This window comes from Lycium ferocissimum, unplaced genomic scaffold, assembly GCF_029784015.1.
Source record: "Lycium ferocissimum isolate CSIRO_LF1 unplaced genomic scaffold, AGI_CSIRO_Lferr_CH_V1 ctg4247, whole genome shotgun sequence".
NCBI lineage: Eukaryota > Viridiplantae > Streptophyta > Magnoliopsida > Solanales > Solanaceae > Lycium > Lycium ferocissimum.
In genome coordinates this window covers 24,311-47,776 of record NW_026725617.1, presented here as the reverse complement: position 1 = coordinate 47,776, position 23,466 = coordinate 24,311, and the positions used below count along the sequence as shown (strand labels likewise).

Genomic DNA, 23,466 nt, shown 5'->3' with positions numbered 1-23,466 from the left:
CTTAGCTTCTATGTCCTTTTTCTCCTCCCACTTGGCTTCAAGCACCATAGTATATACCCAAAGGGACTAATTTGGATCGTACTTGTGATAAATATTACACAATGCTTCGCCTCAATACTATTGGTGAGAATCTGTTACACCTCGCATTTTTGCACATTTGAATATTCCGAGTTAATGGCGGGAAGTTAAGGACGAAGTTACATTTTCCGGTTTCGTTTGAATGCGCACGTCGCTTATAATATTAGTGGCATGGAATATTAAGGGCAAACTTGGAAATTGGAAATTGTTATGCATGACTTGTGGAAAAAAAAATTCAAGGTGGGCTATGGCCCACATGGGTGCATAATATAAGTAATTAAAAGATGACTAAGTAAGCATGTGATTCATCTTTTATTATTTGGAAAATTCAAGAAACTTGGAGGGAAAGAAAAAGAAAAATCTAGAGAAAATTGGGAGCTTGGCCGGCCATATGATGGTCATGTGATGGCCATGTGCTCCCACTTAAATATATATATGTGTGGGAGTCATGAAGGCAAGATAATTTGTCATTTTCACCATGGAAAATTCAAGAAAAATTGAGACAAAAGAAGAGGGAGCAGTCGGCCATGAAGGCTGGCCGAATAGCCCCTATGGAACTTGCTTAGAAAAATTTTGTTCTTCAAGCTTTTCAACCCTTTAGAAGGTCCTCTACGACGTGGAGTAGTTGTTGTAACGAGAAAACCATTCTATCTTGCAAAGAGGAAGCTAGCCGAGAAGATGAAGGGAGGAGAAGTAGGTAAGGTTCCATCTTATTTTACATGTGTTATAGATGATATGTGCATGTTGTAGTATATGGGGTTGGATGAAAATCATAAAGGGTTGTATGTGCAAGTTGTGGCCGTGAGTGGTGTTGTTGGAGTAGGCATAATGAACAAATTCTATTTAGTGTAATTTGGTTGTTGTGCATGTTTGTGTGTTGTTGTGATGTGTAGAAAATGAATGAAACTCATGAAATGTTGAAGTTGTCATTCATGGCCGAATGGTGGTTAGTACTTGTTGAAGGAAAAATGAATCAAATTTATTTAGTGTTCTTGGCTATTGTTGTTGAGAATTGTATGGTGAGAATAGGAGTTTAATAACCTATGTTAAAGATGTAGAACCATGTGGGATGATTTGGAGTTCTATGTGATTTCAATATGTTTTCTTGAATTTATGGAAGTGATGTTGCTAGCATATGAGATTGTTGATATAGTTTATGAAGTTGAAAGAAAGATATATGTCGTTGTATTCCTTGAATTGGGAGGTGTTGGATGGATTGCTATGTTGATTGAATCGTTTTGAAAATCATGTGAATTGAATTGAATAATTGTTGGTACTACGGATAGTTTGGCCGGGTTGAATTCCCGGATTGTTGTCGATTGAAATTGGCCAAGTTGAACTTGGTGGGATGGCGCATTTGCAGGGGAAATGCTGCCGAAATTTCGGCAAGACAAAGTGTTACTTTAAAGAATTAACTTCTAAAGGCTCTAATCAAGCTTTGGGTAAACATGACCAAATTGTAGATTTTGGCGGATTTGCAACAAGGATTTGGAGAAGCAGAAGGAGCGAAAAAGAGGTATGTAAGACTTCACCTTCTTTCTATGGCATGTCTTAGACGTACTAAGTTGGATACGGGCCTCGGGGATCATTCCTTTTCTCGAAATCCAAGATTGAAATTCGCTACTATTCATTCAGTAGAATTGAACTAGAAATGGTGCGAAATGTTGGAAAACTTCTTAGACCTCTAGAACTTGCATAAATGAGACCCGATTACCTTAAAACTCCCATAAGTAATGTCATGAAACGTATTACATGTAAATTGTGTGCGCCGCCTCATTTGACCCGAGGTGGGCCCCTTGCTCCCGGAGTTTCCTTATTGTTTCATTTGGCCTGTTTTGGAGTAGAACCCTAAGGAAATCCTTGACTCTTGTCTCGATTGTTAAACGATAAGTACAGTATTATCCTAGTGCAAGTGTATCCATGATGAACGTGATCTTATAGCGATAACGATGAAGCCAAAGATGAGGAAAGTGCCTACGTTAGATAGGTAGACGATATACTTTGCTATAAAAATGAAAACATGAAAATGTTAAACTAATTCTGGATATTCCAATGCTATTGTAGGTAATGACTATTCTAAGGATTTTAAATACATGGAATATTGCCCTACTACCCCGATTGATGCGTGTACTCGACATACGTATATGTATATGATAACCGAATCAGAGCGCTATATAGACGCTGATAAATACACATGATATAAGTATATGTATATGATAAACGGGAATCAGAGCGCTATAGACGCTGGTAAATATATATATGATATAAGTATGTGCATGTGACAAAAAGAATCAGAGCGCTATAGACGCTGATATATGTATGTGATATGAATATATATATACATGATGAAAGAGCCAGGGCGCTATAGACGCCGATATATTTACGGGGAAAATGGAGATGAGGGCAGAGCGTTATATACGCATATCCACCTGATCAGTTGGAGTATGGCACATGATATCGTCCCGGACGCGGGATGCCGGACGCGCGGATGTGCATATTTATGGTTAAATGGATCGGGCCGCCGACGCCTCGGCAATATGATATATTCTATTTTTATATGTATATATATATATAGTAAGGAAAGCTAAGAAAACACGGTACCCGCCCAAGGACACTTATATGTACGGTCACTCTCCTATTCTATGATATGGTCTATGTTCCCGTACGGTTATTACTCATACACAGTCCACGGTTCTACACGTGATACGCCTCGGATGTACGATATACTCTCCTTACATGATGTGCTCTTCTCTGATTCTTACTATGTTGTTCTTGTTCATGTCTTACATACTCGGTACACTATTCGTACCGACCCTCTTCTTTGGGGGCGCGTTCATGCCGCGCGGTACTCCCCAGACGGATAGCGACCGACATAAAAGATGTTTCGGCAAAGTTGGCAAGCTCCAATTGCTGCGGAGTGTCGCCGAGTCGGCGTGCTATGCTATGATGTCTTGTCCGTAGTTAGAGACTTTGAGACAGTCGTGAGTTATGGGAGCCAGTTTGTATAATGATACGAGCTTTGTACAGCTATATATTTTATTTGATTTAAAAGCAACGAAGAAGTTTTATTGTGTATGAGTAATCCTATTAAATATGTTTGCTTTAAAGGTTCAAAGGAAAAAAAAAATTCAGTACGTAGTAATGGTCAGCGGGTTCGCTCGGCTTCGGTTACGGGGTCGGGTGCCCATCACACCCTGATCAAGATTAGGGTGTGACAGAATCCCTCATTATGGATAAAGCGACCGAACTTCAATTTATCACAATCTTTAGCGTCCTTTCTTAAAATTTTAGAACCTTGTATTTGCTTCTTCCTTTCCTTTACCAAGCTCTTCATCTCGATTCTTTATACTGCCGTCTGAACAGTAAGCCCGATGGTTTCAGAATCAAAATCATTACTCATAATGGTCCTCCGACGATACTCTTCTTCGTTGTCTGTCACAACCTATTTCGCGGATCATGATGGCACCCACACTATCCCTCCTAGTGGGCGGACCATTCCTTTGAACACATCATTTAAAAGAAAGACATACAAAAGTAAATACAAAAAATTATTGTCATGACCTAAACTGCAGGGCCGCGATGGGAACCCGGGCCTTACTTGCCGAGCACCAATATGACATACACATTTAATCATATCAATATACATAAGGGGGTCGGAAGGGCCAATATACGACCACCTGATAGCTTATGTAGAATAGCCAACCCAAAATGATATATAGATACATCTGGACTAGAAGTACGGGCAGATAAAGCCGTCATGATCATATGTACAACAAAATATAGGCTGACAAGGCCATATAAACATCTATATACATGACTACTATTTAAATGTTATATCCTGTATTTCGTACGTCGGAATATTTTAAGTTAGTTGCGACAAATTATGGGCGAGACTATTTTCCGACTTTGTTTTACGACAAGTGGCTTATGATTTTGTTGGAAGGAAGCATTAAGGAAAAATTTGGGACTAAAAATGCATTAGGGAAAAATTTAAAAATTTCATGAAATTAGAGGGGTGTGGCCGGCCACATGTGATGTGGGCCATGGCCACATGGAAGTTAAATATATGGGAATTGGATGACCAAGATAATCATTTTCATTATTTTTCATCTTTAAGAAAATTCTAGAGAATTGGAGGAAAAAGAAAAGAAAAAGAAGAAAAAGACATGGAGCATGGGCATGGTCATGTGCACATTTTTATGGATATAAATATATATATGGATGACTAAGTCAAGCAAGTATTCAACATTCTCCAATTGAGAAATTTCAAGAAAAATGAAGAAAAAACAAGAAGGAGAGAAACGGCCATGGCTGGCCGAATTTCAGCCATGGATGATGATCAAGGAAAAAAAATATTTTCTCCTAGGTTTCCTACTAATTGAAGGGTCCTCGTCGACGTGGAGTAGTTGTTGGAACAAGAAAACCGCTTGTTGTCGCGATTTGCCAATTCTAGCCGAGGAAGAAGTTAAGTGGAAGGTAAGATTTAATCATCTTTACATGTTTAATAGGTGTTTGTGCATGTTGTGATGTGAAGAAATGAATGAAAACTCATGAAATATGTTGAGTTGAAGTGGGCCGTGTGTGGTGTGTGTAGTATAGGAGTAGTGAATTAATTGTATATAACTTGTTTGGGTGTTGTTGTGATGTGTGAAAATGGATGAAAATCATGGAAGTTATTGTTGTGGTGGCTAGGTTATGTTGCAAGGAATGAACAAATTTTATTTAGTGTAATTTGGTTGTTATGTTGTGAATTATGTCATGAAAATGAAGGTGTCGGATGATATAAGTTGAGGTTGGGATCATTTGTAAGCTAAGGTAGAAGTTAGCATAATGATAATATGGTTTCTTATATTTACATGAATGATGTTGTAAAGCGTGGTTGTTGATGTATTTGATGAAATTGAAAGAAAGAGACGTATTGTTGTTATTCTTATGGCATTTGGAGAGTTTCGGGTGGAGTGGCCTATTGGTTAGGGTCGTGTTGAATATTGTATGGATTGCTTGGAATGTTCTTAAATCATGTGTGAATGGTTGCGGATTAGTAATAGAATATATGAGCATTGGCATTGAATTGATCGTATGTGGTTATTTGAATATAAATGAAATGTTGCCGAATTGTGTAGAAAGGAATTATTAATGTTAGAATGCATTTGGGATTGAATATTGATATTGTTATTATGTTTGTTGGTATTGTTGATAATGATTTGGCCGAGTTAAATTCTCGGGGATGTCCAATTCATAGGGGAAATGCTGCCGAAATTTCGGTAGATAAAGTGTTAATTTGGTATTGAATGCCTAAGTGCTTATGGCTAATGATCGATATTTAATGATGTTATTGTAGATTATGAGAAGTCAAGACTTAAGGTTGGGTTAGCTTAGGAAGCGGCTAAGGTATGTAAAGCTCACCTTTCCTTTTTTTGGCATGTCTTAGTGTAAGTAAGCTATGACACGAGTTTCGAGGTAATTCTATTCTCGCGATCCGAGCATGCTTATGATTCTTATTTGTTTCTTGATGTTCATATCCTTAATGTAATCGAATTATGATCTTTACGTTTTTGTATGACTAAATGTCGAAAATTGCATGAAAGTTCTGTTTCAAAAGAGTTTTATTCTTAAATGATTCCGAAACTACGAACGTCCGTAACTTTCACAGAAAGGCTCGGACCGCTTCGATATGCTCGTAGGAAGTTCCATAATGACTAATGTCCGTAACGTTCCGAGGCAGGCTTGGATTGATTTGACATATGACTATGATCTTTATGATACTCTATTGTACTTATGATATACGATATGTTTCCGAGTAATGTCCGAAAGCTTTTTGATATAAATATTGTCCGGATTTTCGAATGACGATTCATTATGATCACTTCATTGAGTCTTTGGAAATGATTTATGTGCATATGGTTTCTCACTACTCTGCTCGTGCAAGCTCAATGCATCTTTCACCGAGTCCCGGGCCGGGTACGTTTTCGTGCACATTCCTCTCGCATTGTTCACCGAGTCCCTCACTATATATATATATATATATATATATGTATATATGTATATGATATGATGATGGGGATGGAGGCCAGGATGGGACACCGAGTCCCTTGCTAGTGGGGCCGGGACACGCTTCACCGAGTCCCTCACTAGAGGGTCGGGTACGGTATGTATATATATATATATAATGGCATGATGACATGACAATGATATGGTTTACTCACCGAGCCCCTCATTAGAGGGCCGGGTACGGTATAGATGTACGATAATATGATGATACGATTATGATATGATTTTATTTACCGATATATGTATATGTATGACAAATGTTTTTCAAAAGGCAAGTCTTATGGTATTTTTTTTCCGTACTCTTTACTTCAGTATGGTCCCGCTTATTATATTTCATGCTTTACATACTCAGTACATATTCCGTGCGACCCCTTTCCTTCGGGGCGCGTTTCATGCCGCGTTGTAGTACCCGTGTGAGTGAAGATATTAGCAGAAGATGTTCCGGCGGGATTGGCGAGCTCCACTTCCTCCGGAGTGCTGCCGAGTTAGAGCATTATGATATGGATTCATGTTCCGTGTTAGAGACTTTGCAGACAGTGTCGTGGGTATATGATGTCGGTTATGTAAGCGGCTATGTAAGCCGATGAATTATTATGCATTGTATTATAAGTGCTATATGTCCCTATATGTTATAGATTTTCTTTGATTCGAGAAAGGCAAAAAGCATATTAGTTTTTGAAAAACTTCCGTGGTATTTTTGTGTCATGGTTTGACTGTCAGCATGATTATGAGTATTACGTGAGTCAGCGGGTTCGCTCGGCCCTAAATAAGGGTCGGGTGCCCATCACGCCCTAACGGAAATTAGGGTGTGACACTAAAAGCCTCTAAGGAGATACATAGACGTCATAAGGTCGGGACAGGGCCCCGCCATACCCGTAATATGCATTCAAAAATCGTACAAAAATGAGACAGCGACTCCGGAACAAGTGGAGTGCTCCAATATCAACGTTGAGCAAGGTCGCCTACTGATGAGGACCGTCAACTTGTCTATCGGGACCTGCAAGCATGAAATGCAGAGCCCCCAGGCAAAAGGAGTGTTAGTACGAATGAAGTACTGAGTATGTAAGGCAGATAACAACACCAGAAAGACATGAAGATAACACAGGGATAAAGAGATCAACTTGAACATCTGAAATGCCTCTAAGGGCCATGATATGCATAAGCACAGTATATATACGTATATAATGCTGTCGTACATATATATGCGTATATAACGCCATCAAGCCTCTGTGGGCATCATCATATAATAATAACCAACTGATCAGTGGCACGTATATAACATCGTTGTACATATATTTGCGTATATAATGCCATTGCGCATACATATACGTATATAATGCCGTCAAGCCTCTGTGGGCATCATCATCATAGTATTATGTATATATGTAATGCATAAGAGTGATATAATACATTCTGGGCCTATTGATATGCTCAAATTACACCTATTAAATGATGTAAAGCGGACGATGTCAAATATAGTAACCCAACTAGGTTGGGATCGAATCCCACATGGAATATGATGTGAGAAAGTTGCTAAAGTCGTATAGTACTTTCTTGCGGTCTAGTTTAGTATTCCGTTGGGTTTGTAGAAAATTGGTTGTTTATTAACTAATTGCTAACTAATTGCTTTTGATTGTAATAAATGGATAAAATAAACTAAGGTTGTGTCCCCCTTTAGATAAAGTGTATGCTATGGTGATTGATCTTGATATACTTTTAATGGATCGATGTGTGAATGCACATAACCTCTAATGTAATCCCTAATATTTTCCAATAGTTAAGGACTATTTCTCTTTATGATTTTCCCAAATATAAAAGAGTGTATATGAAGAACGGTTAATCTTGTGCCAAGTAAATTCCTCTTATCCCTAAGTGAATTTATCAAACGAGGGTTAACGCCCCGAGTTCTTGTTATTTATTCCTACCAAACCCTACTCACTTTTCCAAGTTAAGCAAGTTTATGGCTTTAATTAATGTTTTCAACCATCAATTATGAATGAAAAACAAAGAATAAATAAACCCTAACAATCCATTATGCATATATCAATCTCAATTCCCAATCACATAACACCCATCCTAGGGTTCACAACATTAGTAGAGAAATTAGCTACTCATAACGATGAATGAAGAACAAAGTAATAAAGATTTCATATTGCTTACTATTGATTAAAATAAGATGAAAGTAATTCTCTTTTTCTCCCAAAAGCTCCAAAAACAATGCAGTATTTAATGCTCTAAGTCAAAAGACAAGTCTGACAACTGATCATAAATAAAACCCTACAAAGAACTATTTATAAGGTCTCAAAAACACAAAATTACATAATTGCAAAAAGACCCCTAATGGCATTAATTACGGTCCGTATAATGAGATACGGACCGTATACAATTATACGGCTGGTCTTCCTTCCAGTACAAGGAGGAAATTCACGATCATATTATATGGCCCGTATTTGATTATACAGTCCGCAACACTTGGCCGTATTGCTTCATCTTCAAAATTTGACTTCTGCCTTACTTGATATATGCTAAAATACGTGTTGAAATATTGCCCGTATCACAAGATACGGTCTGTAAAAGTTGTTCGTGTTTGCCATCTTTCTTCTTCAACATTCTGTTTCCACCTCTTCTTATTTACGCCCAGAATTACGGTCCGTATAAGATTATACGGCCCGTAAAACTTCATCATCAGTGCTGAATTATGCAATTTCAATGCTTTTGTCCTTTAACTCCTCAATTAACTGCAAAAACAATAAAAACACATCAAAATGACACATACTTGCTTAAAAACAAGTGAAACTTCTCATAAAAAGGTATTAGATGTGCCATAATTTCACGGCACATCAACACCCCCAACTTAAAGTCTTTGCTTGTCCTCAAGCAAGTAAAAAAAACACAAACGACTCAACTAACTTAGGTCTAATAGAGTAAAAATGTCTACAATGGTTTTGGCTAAGAACTACCGGCATGCATTCCTTTCACAACTGACCCTCTCAATTTAAAACAATTCAAACCGGATGTATCACTCAAAACATGTTACGACTCATAATGAAGCTTCAATTCATGACAGTAAGTTATTGGAACTATCGATGTACATACAAACACAACCTTGGGTAATCACTTAGTTTCATGTTACTCAACCCTTATTCCCTCACAGAGACCAAAGAATGTCCCACACGCATATGTACATGGATAACTAGGACAAGGAAAAAGAAGAAGAGAAACACTCACACTCACAAAGAAATTCATACACTACAAATGCAGATGCTATATGCTTGCCCTTATTTTCAATGCTTTCAACTTCGGACGGTCCGGTTGTGATCACTCTAGGACTTTTTCTCGGGTTGTAATGTAGGCTTAGGGGCTGGTATAATACATATTTGGATATAGTGACTCACCCTCCTTGAACATTACACTTTTCTTCACTCTTATTTGCCTTACTTTTCTCCCTCTTTTCACTTTTTCAACTTCGATGTGGTTTGCACACTAATCTATTTCAACTATCTTTTTGTGCCATAGTTTTCTGATTTTCTTTTCTCTTTTTTTTCCTTAAGTATTTATAGCAACTACATCTAGTCCTCAACTACTTAACTCACACCGCCTCCAACTTAGGCTTTACGCCTCTTTTTCACACATGTTTCACCCCTCAACTTAGGCTTTTAGCCTTTTTTTTTTCTATTAGTGTCAAGGAGGGAACGGGTGCAAAGGATGAAATTAATTCAGACAAGGTGTGGGTTTGTTAATTGTTAGTCAAGAAAAAGGTCAAAGGCTCAAAAAGGGAAAACTAGAGATTATTTACATAAATGGGTAAGGCTTATACGGTAAAGTGACTAAATTTATACAAAGAAAGCCTACGATCACGTCAACAATCAAACTATATTAATCATTCAAGCATGACAAACCGGGCAAGTTCTAGATTGCAAATGCAGAGCACGAACACAACTAACGCCTCACACACATATTTGCATAAAGATTGATTTATTGACTACCCAAGAAACATTATACGCACATAATACCCTAATACTGAAACTGTCATAGAAAGAAGCATATATGTCAATACACTAACACATTTCGAGCATATACATCAATTTTCGGAGAGGGGTCATTTTTAATCAAAACCAATTCGAAATCACACATGCATAGCCATAAGTTCACCAACCACTACCATTTAAGTCATAACTACTCTATTCTACCTAAACAATCTAAACATGCCAGTTTCAACAGAAATAAAGCCCTCAGGAAAAGAACTCTGGCAAAGAAAAGCCGAGAGGGTTCCTAAATACATATATACAACTCCAATAGCCCCACCCCTAACTAGAAAAGTATGCACTGTCCCCAGTGCATCGAAATAAGCATAAGTAGAGTAATAGGTACCTGGGCGCCCTAGGCACTGTTATCCTCTCAAGACTATGCCGCCTCCACAGACAGAGCTGCAAAGATCAACCTCAGTAGTAGTCGTCTCCTCCACAGCAGAGACATCCGCCGGTGGGCGACTAGTAGAAGCACCAACAGGTTCGGGGTAATTCTCACGCAGAGAATTATGTACTGCGATCTGGAACCCCTCATCCTCCTGGAAGCGCAACTTCCAAGCCATTTCTGTTGGGTCCTCAGCGGACGGGTCCACATCATCCCTTTTTCTCTTGTCTTTCTGGACTATGGACACGTCCTCCTCCTCATCATCATCTAACAAGTTCTTAACCCGGAGCAACTCATTTAAATCAACATCTGTTATTGGAGCGGGATCCTCTAACACAACCTGCTCTCGCGCTTTAAACGCCTCAACATCTGCTCTTAACTTGGCAAGCTCCGCCCGTAATGATCCCAAATCACCTCCGGGCGCTGCCCTATCTGTAGCCACTAGTCTCATCTTAAACCCATCAAGCCTAGTGTGGAGGACGGCATGAGACTTCTCAATTTCAACCAGGATTGATTTGGTGGCAGCCGTGATCTGTTTTTCCAAATAAGGCCTGAACTACTCCATAATAATTGCAACCTACTTGTCGGCCCTTCTAGCTTTGATGGAGACGTACTTGAAGTTTTCTCTGGTTAATGACAAAGGATAAGTCCCTCGCTGTGCTGTCGGTGGAAGTACAACTAAAGAAGTGGCACCCGTTGAAAAAGTAGGTGCGGCTGTAGGCTGTGGTGTAATATCAACAGCAGTAGCAGTGGCAGCAACCGTAGTAGTAACATGAGCAGAAACATATCTTTGGGGAACAAAGTAGCAACGAGGAAGAAGAAACCCGAACGATGCCAGTAGCTATCGGCATAATAATGGCAGGTCCCTCAGTAGTGGCACCTCCCGTGGCCCTAAGACTCGACTCAGGCTGAGTCTCATCATAATCAGCAGGCGGCTCTAGATCTTTAGCTACATCATTCTTACTCTTTCGCCAATCACCAAATTTGGTGGCATTAACATTGTGATCCCGGTCAGGAATGTCCGTCGCAGAGGCTCTCCCACACAACTCTATAATGAGGCATGGAAATATGAGAGAGGTGGAGGGCTGCGATGCTCTCGTTCTAATCTCCTCAGTAATCAGACGCCGTAAATTCATCGTGTATCGAGACATTATCGCTGCAATCGTCACAGCCTGAGCACTAGTGAGGGTGTTGTCATTCTGCGTCGGGAGCACTCTATATCTAATCAAACTCCACCAAAACTTGGCTTTCAATGTGAGAGAATTTTTGAAATTTTTTTGATTCGGAAGCATTGCCCAAGATGAAGTACCACCTGCTATTACAGCAGCCGCCTACTGTAGCACAGATCTATCATCCTTCCTATCTTGTTTGTCAATAATTTTGCATCATTGTTCGGCTCCACATAGTCATTACCAAAACAGACCCTATTGATGGCCTTGCTAGAAATGTCGACCTTGGCATTGCGGACCATAACAGTCTCAAGGAGTGGCAGTGTGTGCATGGGCATGCTTGGTCGTTTCATCAAATGCAACGCGGCCCGATAATTGGCATAGAATTCTCGCACAAGCACTGGACAATATTCACCAGGAGAGTCACCAAATACTGCAAGCCGATATACCCAAAGTGACTCAGTAGTGTCGGGAAAGGTTTCTAGACCCTCGAAGGTCAATCGCCTCTTTTCCCAGATGCTTCTCCACGGCTTACCCCCTTTTTCTTTGGAGCAATCCCCTGCTCATATAGTTCTTTGGCTCCCTTGAGTGTGAACCGCAAATTATCCTCATGCAGTTGCTTACTTCGGATCTTCATCGTGCGGCCCTCATTTTCACTCTTTGAAGCTAAAGGACTAAGGAGGACAGAGGAAGGCTCGATTGAGCCACTCACTTGTTCAGTGCCCTCGGTTTCTGCTCCACTCACTTGTTCGGTACCCTCGATTTTCACCTCCCCCGAAGCAGATACTCAAGATTCCTACTCTTCAGACTGGGAGGAATCAAACGCTGAAGGTGTCATGGTCGGGGGATCAGCTGTGGTAGTCCCCCAGATCTTCATCTGCAGCATGACCTCTCATCCTTTTTATACTAGGAGGGGGAGTCATGTAATGCATGGGTGATAGCCGTTCGCTCTCGACCCCGGCCCTTTGATCCTGTGTCTCTCCTTACTAAGTGTTTTGCTGTTATACCTGTAAGGGAAGCATTCGTGAGTATCGATCATAAATAAACACAAAGGAAAGACCAAATCTTTTTTTTTAAATTTTTTCTGGTCATATAAGTAAAATACGGGCCGTATTGTAAGATACGGTCCGTATGATTGGGTCGTATTATTTTTGTCCCAGTCATATGGGCGTAGATACGGTCCGTAAAACCAAATACGGGCCGTATTTAAGCACATATGTCTGAGGCAGAAACATAACAAGTTGCCATCTTAGAAATACGATCTGTATTATTAAATACGGTCCGTATTTAGACATATATTTTGAAAAAAGAAGCCTCTTCCAATTTTTATCAACAATACGTCCTAAAATTCGGCCCATATAAGATTATACGGTCAGTATCTTAAAATATATCGTGGTTTACTTTTTGACCACAGTTTATTTCCATGCACGACTTTGCTTCGGGTTGAGTTCAACATCACAAACATTCAATTCATGGTTTCATCTCCTATGGGGGTTGGGGTACTCAGACTTCACCCAATTTAGGAACATTAGCATTCGAACAATTTGCGGGCATAACAATTTCGAAATCTAACTTGGAATTCATCAATCGAAATGCCCTCAGACTCGTTGGGCATTCGTTCCACACCATCAAGAATCATTAAACAACATCAATTGCACATTTCCCACTAAGAGAGTCATTAACCACGAAGTTTACACTATTAACACTAGGTTCAATCAACACCCATCACCCCATCAATGAAATTACAACCCTATACACAAATTAATGAGATTAGAGCATCAACATACCTGTTGTGATGATGAGTTCGAGCTTTCACTTGGTGAGATAAAGAAGATAACCAAAAAAAAAACTTAAAATTTAAACAGAGGGTTATCAGGTGAAGTAGTGGGAATTTGTGGGGCATTAGGGTAAGTATTGTACGGTATTTATAGAGGTGGATGGTGGAATAATGGTAGATATCGTGGGTGTGAAGGTGGTGCAGTGGGGTGTAAAGTGGAAGAAGAAAGGGCACGTATGGGGGTTTTGTTTAAAACCCTCTGCTCGTCACTTTTTTTTTTTAGAAATAAAGATACGAGCCGTATTTTGTCACATGTTATTTATGACTCACTGTTTTGTCTCATGCTTAGATACGGGTCATATCTTACCGACCGTATTTCTAGGTACGGTCCGTATTGCTGGCCGTATTTAAGCATGTTACAAAACAAAGGTTTCAACAAGTTTTTCCTACCTTTTATGCCTGTAGATAAGGTCCGTTATTTGAGATACGGCCCATACTTCCCAATCGTATTTAAGCATATCACCAACAATAAGTGACTATTTTGTGCAACACTTTTACGATAAAAAAGTATGGTCCATATAACTTATTACGGTCCGTATTTTGCTTCTCAGCCTGAAGTTTTCCTGCGTTATCATCCCACACCAAAAAAAATGTCAAACCACACAAAAGCTACTACACACAAAAAGAACAAAAATTACAGAATGTAAACGTGGGTTGCCTCCCACGAAGCGCTTGGTTTAACGTCGCGGCATGACAAAGGTTACCACTTTACTCCGGATCAGGATTTGACCCCGTATGCTTCAACCAGTGTCTGTCAACGATCCTATCCCATCAATGCACCAATGGTAGTTCTTCAGCTTCTGTCCATTCACTCTAAATGTCCGAGTCCCATCCGTGGTTTTTACTTCCATTGAGCCATTGGGCGAAACACTTACCAATTCGAAAGGTCCGGACCATTTGGATTTTAACTTGCCCGGAAGAAGCTTCAGCCTCGAGTTATACGATAGGACAGAATCACCCTGCTGAAAGTCCCGCTTGAGGATCTTCTGGTCGTGATAGTGTTTTATCTTTTCCTTATACAAAGCTGCATTCACATAGGCCTGATACCGGAACTCATCCATCTCATTGAGTTGAAACAACCGAAGTTTAGTTGTTTCTTCCCAATCCATATTCAGCTTCTTCAGCACCCACATGGCCTTATGTTTAAGTTTGACTGGAAAATGACACGCCTTGCCATAAACCAGCCTGAAAGGGGAAGTCCCAATAAGAGTCTTGTATGTAGTCTGATACGCCCAAAGAGCACCATCAAGGTTCCGGGACCAGTCGGTCCAATTAGCATTGACCGTCTTGGCCAAAATACTCTTAATCTCCCTATTAGAAACTTTCACCTAGCTACTCGTCTGAGGATACTAAGGGGTTGCCATCCTATGCTTCACACCATACTTCTCCATCAAACCCGCAAAGGCTTTATTGCAAAAGTGTGTACCACCATCGCTGATAATTGACCTTGGAGTACCGAAATGAGTAAACATGTTTTTCTTTACAAACCCCAGTACACTCTTGGCTTCATTGTTGGGTAAATCCACTGCTTCTACCCATTTTGACACGTAATCTACAGCAACCAAGATGTATTTCATACCACAAGAGTTCACAAAGGGACCCATAAAATTAATCCCCCAAACATCGAACAGTTTGACCTTCATCACAAAGTTAATAGGCATCTCCAGCCTCTTACCAATGCCCCCTCTTCATTGGCATTGATCACATGATCGTACTAACAAGTTTGGATCATAAAAAAGAATGGGCCAGTAATACCCACATTCAAGAGCCTTGGCTGCAATTCGGGTTCCACTATGATGATCTCCAACAGGGGAGTCATGGCAAGCTTTCAAAATCTCCATCACCTGGGACTCTGGGACACAACGCTGAATGATGTTATCAGCATATGTCCGGAATAAGTATGGCTCGTTCCAATAGTAATGACGAGAATCTCTTAAGAAATTCTTCTTCTGGTATGCCTTGATTTCATCCAGAATTTCACCCTTTTTTTCGCCATCAGATACCTCAATGCAGTATGATCGGTATAAACCACTACTTTAGAACCCAATAGATAGGCCCGAAACTTCTCAAAAGCATATACTTTAGCAAGTAGCTCTTGCTCAGTCACAGTGTAATTCATCTGCGCCCCGTTGAGCATTTTGCTAGCATTGTAAATCGGGTGCATGATCTTATTATGCCTCTGACCAAGCACAACACCAATAGAAAAACCACTCATATCACACATCAACTCAAATGGCAGAGACCAATCAGGAGATACAATAGTAGGAGCAGAATTCAGGCGCTCCTTCAACTCATCAAATGCCTTGTGACACTTCTCATCAAACTCAAACTTAACCTCTTTTTCAAGAAGCTTGCACATGGGATTTGCTATCTTGGAGAAGTCTTTAATAAAGCGCCGATAGAAACCGACATGTCCCAAGAAACTTTGGATTCCTTTCACAGAGATAGGTGGAGGAAGCTTGGCAATGACATCAATTTTCACTTGATCAACCTCAATCCCTTTCTCAGAGATTTTATGACTGAGGACGATCCCTTCCTTCACCATAAAATGGAACTTCTCCCAACTAAGCACAAGATTAGTCTCCTCACATCTATTCAAAGACTCGACCCAGATGATCAAGACATTCATAAAAAGAATCACCTACCACAGAAAAATCATCCATAAAGACCTCTAAGAAGTCCTCAACCAAATCTGAGAAGATCGACGTCATGCACCTCGAAAATGTAGCCAGTGCATTGTAAAGACCAAAAGGCATCCTGCTGAATGCAAAAGTCCCATAAGTACAAGTGAAAGTTGTCTTCTCCTGATCTTCAAGAGCAATATTAATTTGGTTATAGTCAGAATACCCGTCTAGAAAGCAATAGTAAGACCTCCCAGCCACCAATCAAGCATCTGATCAATAAAAGGAATGGGAAAATGGTCTTTGCAAGTTGCAGAGTTCAGCTTCCTATTATCCATGCAAACACACCATCTAGTAACAGTCCTAGTCGAAATCAACTGTTTTTAGCATTAGGCACTACTGTGATGCCTCCCTTCTTCGGAACACATTGTACCGGGCTCACCCACTTGCTGTCTGCAATAGGATATCCAACTCCGGTATCTAACCATTTAATGATCTCTTTCTTCACCACCTCTTGCATAGGTGGATTCAAACTACTCTGGTGTTCAACACTTGGCGAACTATCTTCCATAAGCTAGATTTTGTGCTCGCATATACCGGAGAAAATTCCCCGAATGTCTGCAATCGTCCAGCCAATAGCACGCCTGTATTCACACAATATCTCCAACAACCTCTTTGTCTGCTCTTCATTCAGCAATACAGACATAATCATCGGCAAAGTGTTGTTCGGGCCAAGATACTTGTACCTCAGATGTGAAGGAAGCTGCTTAAGCTCAAGCTTAGGCGGCTCAACAATGGATGGCTTTGCTGGAGGAGTCGTTCTATGCTCAAGATCAAGATCTAACTTCTTTGGTTGGTACGAGTAAGAATCAAACCCCATCATTGAGTTAACAGTCTCAACATAACCTTCCATGTCATCAACATCAAAGTTCACCACAATGGCAGCAAGAGCTTCGTCTAAACATTCCACTTCCATCTTAAATTCTACAGCTTTATCAATAACATTAATAGAATCAATAACTAAAATTCTTTCATAAGCACTCGGTAACTTCATCCCCTTACTATCCTGGAAAGTAACTTCCTCATCATTGACTCGAAATTTGATTTCATTCTTTTTAGAATCCATAAGAGCCCTTCCCGTAGCAAGGAAAGGTCTCCCCAAAATAATAGGAATATCCCGATCAACAAAGATAATCAAGAATCACAAAGTCAGCAGGTAGAAGAAAATCACCAACCCGAACTAGTACATCATCTACAACTCCAACCGGCCTCTTAATAGATCTATCAGCCATTTGCAGTCGCATGGTAGTAGGTCTAGGCATCCCCAACCCGACTGCTTGTATATAGCAAGTGACATTAGATTGATGCTTGCCCTATTATCACAAAGAGCACGAGCAAAGTCATGGTGGCCGACAGAACATGGAATAGTGAAGGCCTCTAGATCTTCCTTCTTCTGAACCGTTGTTGTAGATAATACCGAACTAACACGGTGAGTCACACTCACAGTGTCATGCTCCAAAAACCTCTTCTTTGTCAGCAAATCTTTCAAATATTTTGCAAATCCGGGCATCTCTTTGACAGCATCCAGAAATGGAATGTTCATTGATAACTGCTTTAGCTAATCATAGAATCTCTGACAGTTAGCATCTTCCATCTTCTTCACCAATATTTGAGGAAAGGGAGGTGTAGATTTAAAAAGTTGGGTCAAAGGGCGAAGAGCCCTTTTAATAGTTTGCTTGCTGGTGTCACTGGTCTCAGTCTTCTTCGAACTTTTCGAAATATCAGCAACCTTCTTGACAATAGGAATCTCTGTCGAAACCTCTTTAACAATAGTTGGCACATCAGATTGTGCCTCTTTCTCTTCAATAATTGCTCGAGATCAATCACCTTCTTTTCAGCACTCTGAAGTATTTTACCACTCCGAGTACTGATAGTATACACATGATCTACACCACCTCCACCATTCTTCGAATTTGAAATATTATCACTCGGCAGTCCTCCTTTCTGTGGATGGTGTTGCTCTATGGAAAGATACCTCATCTATGACTCGAGCTTCTGAATAAAAGCAGTGTGAGATCCTATAGTTTCAATCAGCCTCTTCAATTTTCTATCTGCTTTGTCTTGGTTGGCTAGCACCTTTTTAAGCATGCTCTCCAACTTAGAACTCCCTTGTTCAGTCAACTGACCCTTTGGTGGAATATAGGGATTGGAACTCCTATTTCAAAAATTATTGCTATTGTTGTAGTTTCCTGGTTCGAGCCACCATAGTTGTTGTTGTAATTACCTTGTCCCTGTTGAGGTCTCCATTGATTCTGATTCTGATTTTGATCGCCTCCTTGATAATTCTGCCTTTGGTAACCCCTTTGAGAGTTATTAACATAGTTAGCATCCTCATACTTCATAGAAGGCCCCTCTTGAACTTGGTACATTCCCGTAGGCATTCCCGGAACTTCTTCAACAACATTAACCTTCTTCTCTTCCTTTTCATCAAGTCTCTTAGTCAGCAAAGAAATATTGGTTGCTATCTGAGCTAGCGTATGTTGAGTCTCTTGGTTCTCCTTCACAAAGTTATGGATCATTGGAACTCCATTGTCTACACTGTCAGTACCACCCGAATGCCATACTGGATTGTGAGTAGTAAGCTTATCAAGCAATTGAGTGATTTGTGCGTATGTCTTGTCCATAAAACACCCGCCAGCTGCGTTGTTTGCGACTGCTTGTGTCAACGGATCTAGCCCTCTGTAGAAATTCTCCATCTCTATATTTTCTAGAAAACCATGATTCAGAGACTTCTGCAAATATTCCTTGAATCTCTCCCAAGCTTCAAATAGTTATTCCCCCGGAAGCTGTTTGAAATTATATATCTTGTCACAAATTTCAAATTTCTTACTTGGGGGAACCACTTCTTGAGAAAAACCACAACGAACTCACCCCACGTATGAATAGTGTTATGGGGCAGCTTCTTAAACCACACTCTTGCTTCACTGGCTAAAGAGTACTTGAAAACTCTTAGCTGAATAGCATTATCTGGAACAACATTCTGCATATGTTAGGCACACGCGCACGAAGTTCTTCAAATATTAGTGAGGGTCATCATTGATAGAGTTTCGAAAATAACCCTCAAGTTTGAGCAGTTCGTAGATAGTGGAGTCAATCTTGCAATTGGCAGCATTATTGTCACGACCCAGCTAGGGGCCATGACGGGTACCCGGAGCTACCCTACCAAGCACCATCTATCATACTTGCCCTCAAACTCATCCTGAATATATATTATCCCCAACATGAAACTTGACATAAGATAATCGTTATCATTTCCAAAACATATATATATATATATATATATATATATATATATATATATATATATATATATATATATATATATATATATATATATATATATATATATATATATACGAGGCTACCAAAAATGATATTCACCCATATACTCGTAATAATTATGAGACATCTGCAACCACATCTACGTATCTACGAGCCTCTACAAGAATACTGAGACATAAGGACGGGACAGGACCCCGCCATACCCAATATATGCACACAAAAGGATATACCCAAAATCTGCAACTCCGGAGTAGTGGAGTGCTCCTGTATATATATGCTGAACAGGCTCCTAGGAATCCGGTCCATCTCCCTGTCTACCTGTGGGCATGAACACAGCGTCCAAAAAGAAGAAGGACGTCAGTACGAACAATGTACTGAGTATGTAAGGCATGAATAATACTAACACAATAAAGAAATAATGAAACATGAGGCAAAGATATAACCTGTACATCAATTGCCTCTTAAGGCAAATATTATGCCTGCTTAACTTTTTAAAGAAAACACATGTCATGCATATCAAATATACCATCGTCGTTAACCCGCGTCCGGGTAACTATCGCACGCCGCCCACTAGTGGTGTCATGTCCGGCCAAATAGGCATGGTGTTATCATAAGCCGCCCACCTTAGAGGTGTCATGTCCGACCAAATAGGCACAGTGTTATCATAAGCCGCCCGCCTTAGCGGTGTCATGTCCGGCCAAATAGGCACGGTGTTATCATAAGTCGCCCGCCTTAGCAGTGCCATGTCCGGCCAAATAGGCATGGTGTTATCATAAGCCACCCACCTTAGCGGTGTCATGTCTGGCCAAATAGGCACGGTGTTATCATAAGCCGCCTGCCTCAGCGGTGTCATGTCCGGCTATCTAGGCACGGTGTAATCTCATCATTATATACTTATCATAAAGCATGCATTATAACTCAATTAAAAGCTACAACTCTATTGGGGTGACGTAAGGTCGAGAACCCTCGATGCCATTATGGAGTAGTCATGATCATCATGTCTCACCTTGAAAGAACTAGCATCATAAGGTGAGTCTAAGAACAATGAATAACATCAATGAATCATATAAGAATCGTTTGCTTCATAGGAATATCATATCATGAGCTTTAGGGTCTCTAGATTTAGATCCATTGTCATCATTATCACACGCATAACACGCCTCTTATCATTATCTCTTGAGTAGCTCTTAATAGTCATAGGCTTATAATTTTCGGAATATGAGAAAGTCATGGAAAGATAAAGGAAGTCATATTATAGGAATCATGCCTTAGAAAAAGAAGGGACTAGCCTTACATACCTTTACGTCTCTCTAACTTTATCAATTAAACGCTTCCCTCCAATGTTCACGATTCTACATTCAAGAGAATTCGTACTAAGGTTAGATAACCGGAAACATACTTAAAGCTAAGCTAAGACGACTAAGGGCTAACGAAAATTGGACAACACTTTCTTTGTTTCTACAACTCTCTCCATATCATATAACAACTCCCAAACCTCAATAACAACATTCATAATATCATAACCAATAAACTTCTTCAAGTTCAAAATTATCCAACTCTCACTATTCCTTACCAAAATGATTCATAACCATAACTATGGCATAACACCGGATTCGTTCTCATATAATACTTCTTTAACGTCATTTGTATCATTTATAACAAGATTTCACTCATAACACATCAAGAATCATGATTCATGTCAAACTACTATTCAAGCATACCATTATTTCCATATTTGTACTCCATTTTCTACTTTCTTCCATAATTCAAGTCTTTCAACCATTCAATACCCTTAATAACATGGAATGAACATAAAACTCACCTTTGATTACGTAGGACCGGACTTTGGATGGAAATACTTCACTTGGAGAAAACCCTATCTTTAATTCCAAAGGAACTTCTAGCCTCCATGGACCCTAGCAAGCACCCACATACTTGATTTCCCTTGATTATTGGTGTTTGATCTTTGATTTCTCTTGAGTTTATGTTCGTGAAGTGTATGGAATATTCTATAGTTCTTGAGAGAAGTGGAGAAGTTGAAAAAAATGAGAAATTAGAAGTGGGAACTTATATTTATACTTGAAAAATAACTCAGCCCGATGGGATTATACGGACCCTTATACGGTCCGTATAATATTATACGGTCCGTATAAGTGACCGTATAACTCCATCAGTGATGGCCCTTCACTGTAACTGTTATACGGACCATTATACGGTATAGACCGTATAAATGGTCATATAATCCACCTTTTTCCCGAACTTGTTCTCGTCGATTCGTTCGGTCTCCAATCCTTATGGAACCTTCTTAACACTTGCTTAAAACTTCATCAACCATCTAAGGAGCATTATAACTCTTCCTTAAGACATCATTAAATCAACCTTAGTTCGATACTTTGCAAAACCCTTCCAAACACGACTTATACTTTGCCTTCCCCAACGAACTTCCTTCTCTTACCTCAAATGTCTTTAGAATCTTAATTAGAATCGTTAAGTACCCCTTCTTACTTGTAGGGACATCATATACTTCTTTCCTGGTGTTAGTCTATTTGCCACACAACAACATGAAATTTTTCGAGGTGTAACAATTAGCCTCGGTGGAACAATAGCATATGCATATTCCACCTTGTATAGCATATCTAAAAAGATATTATCAACTTCCACTACTGGTGGGTCTTGCGCTTGTAAATTCCTATTACCACCTACTCCACGTCTTCCTCTGTTGTTCATGATCACCTGGTTCACAGTAAATAGCAGACAAGGTGTGATGGAATAGAAAAAGACTTTAAGTAAAGCACAAACTCTTTAGTAATTTAAAAACTGTATTCCTCGGCAACGGTGCCAAAATTTAATATGCTCAAATTACACCTATTAAATGATGTAAAACGGACAATGTCAAATATAGTAACCCAACTAGGTTGGGGTCGAATCCCACAGGGAATATGGTGTGAGAAGGTTACTAAAGTTGTATAGTACTTTCTTGCGGTCTAGATTCGTATTCCGTTGGGTTTGTAGAAAATTGGTTGTTTATTAACTAATTGCTAACTAATTGCTTTTAGTTGTAATAAATGGATAAAAGAAACCAAGGTTGTATCCCCTTTTAGATAAAGTGTATGCTATGTGATTGATCCTGATATACTTCTAATGGATCGTTGTATGAATGCACATAACCTCGAATGTAATCCCTAATGTTTTCCAATAGTTAAGAACTATTTCTCTTTATGATTTTTCCAAATATAAAAGAGTGTATATGAAGAAAGATTAATCTTGTGCCAAGTAAATTCCTTTTATCCCTAAGTGAATTTATCAAACGAGGGTTAAATCCCCGAGTTCTTGTTATTTATTCTTACCAAACCCTACTCACTTTTCCAAGTTAAGCAAAGTTTATGGATTTAATTAATGTTTTCAACCATCAATTATGAATGAAAAACAAATAATAAATAAACCCTAACAATCCGTTATGCATATATCAATCTCAATTCCCAATCACATAACACCCATCCTAGGGTTCACAACATTAGTAGAGAAATTAACTACTCATAACGATGAATGAAGAACAAAGTAATAAAGATTTCATATTGCTTACTATTGATTAAAATAAGATGAAAGTAATTCTCTTCTTCTCCCAAAAGCTCCAAAAACAATGAAGTATTTAATGCTCTAAGTCTAAAGACAAAGTCTGAGAACTGATCATAAATAAAACCCTACAAAGAACTATTTATAAGGTCTCAAAAACACAAAATTACATAATTGCAAAAAGACCCCTGATGGCATTAATTACGGTCCGTATAATGAGAAATGGACCGTATACAATTATACAGCTGGTCTTCCTTCTAGTACAAGGAGAAAATTCACGTTCATATTATATGGCCCGTATTTGATTATACGGTCCGTAACACTTGGCCGTACTTCTTCATCTTCAAAACTTGACTTTCTGCCTCATTTTATATATGGTAAA

At 39.4% G+C, this 23,466-nt stretch overlaps 1 non-coding gene across 1 annotated transcript; it reads left to right on the top strand.

The window, feature by feature from the left end:
- Positions 1-18,941: 18,941 nt before the first annotated feature.
- LOC132044361 (small nucleolar RNA R71) lies at positions 18,942-19,048 on the top strand. Its single transcript, XR_009412126.1, has one exon. It is a non-coding gene; the product is annotated as a small nucleolar RNA R71 (small nucleolar RNA).
- The last annotated feature ends 4,418 nt before the right edge of the window (positions 19,049-23,466 follow it).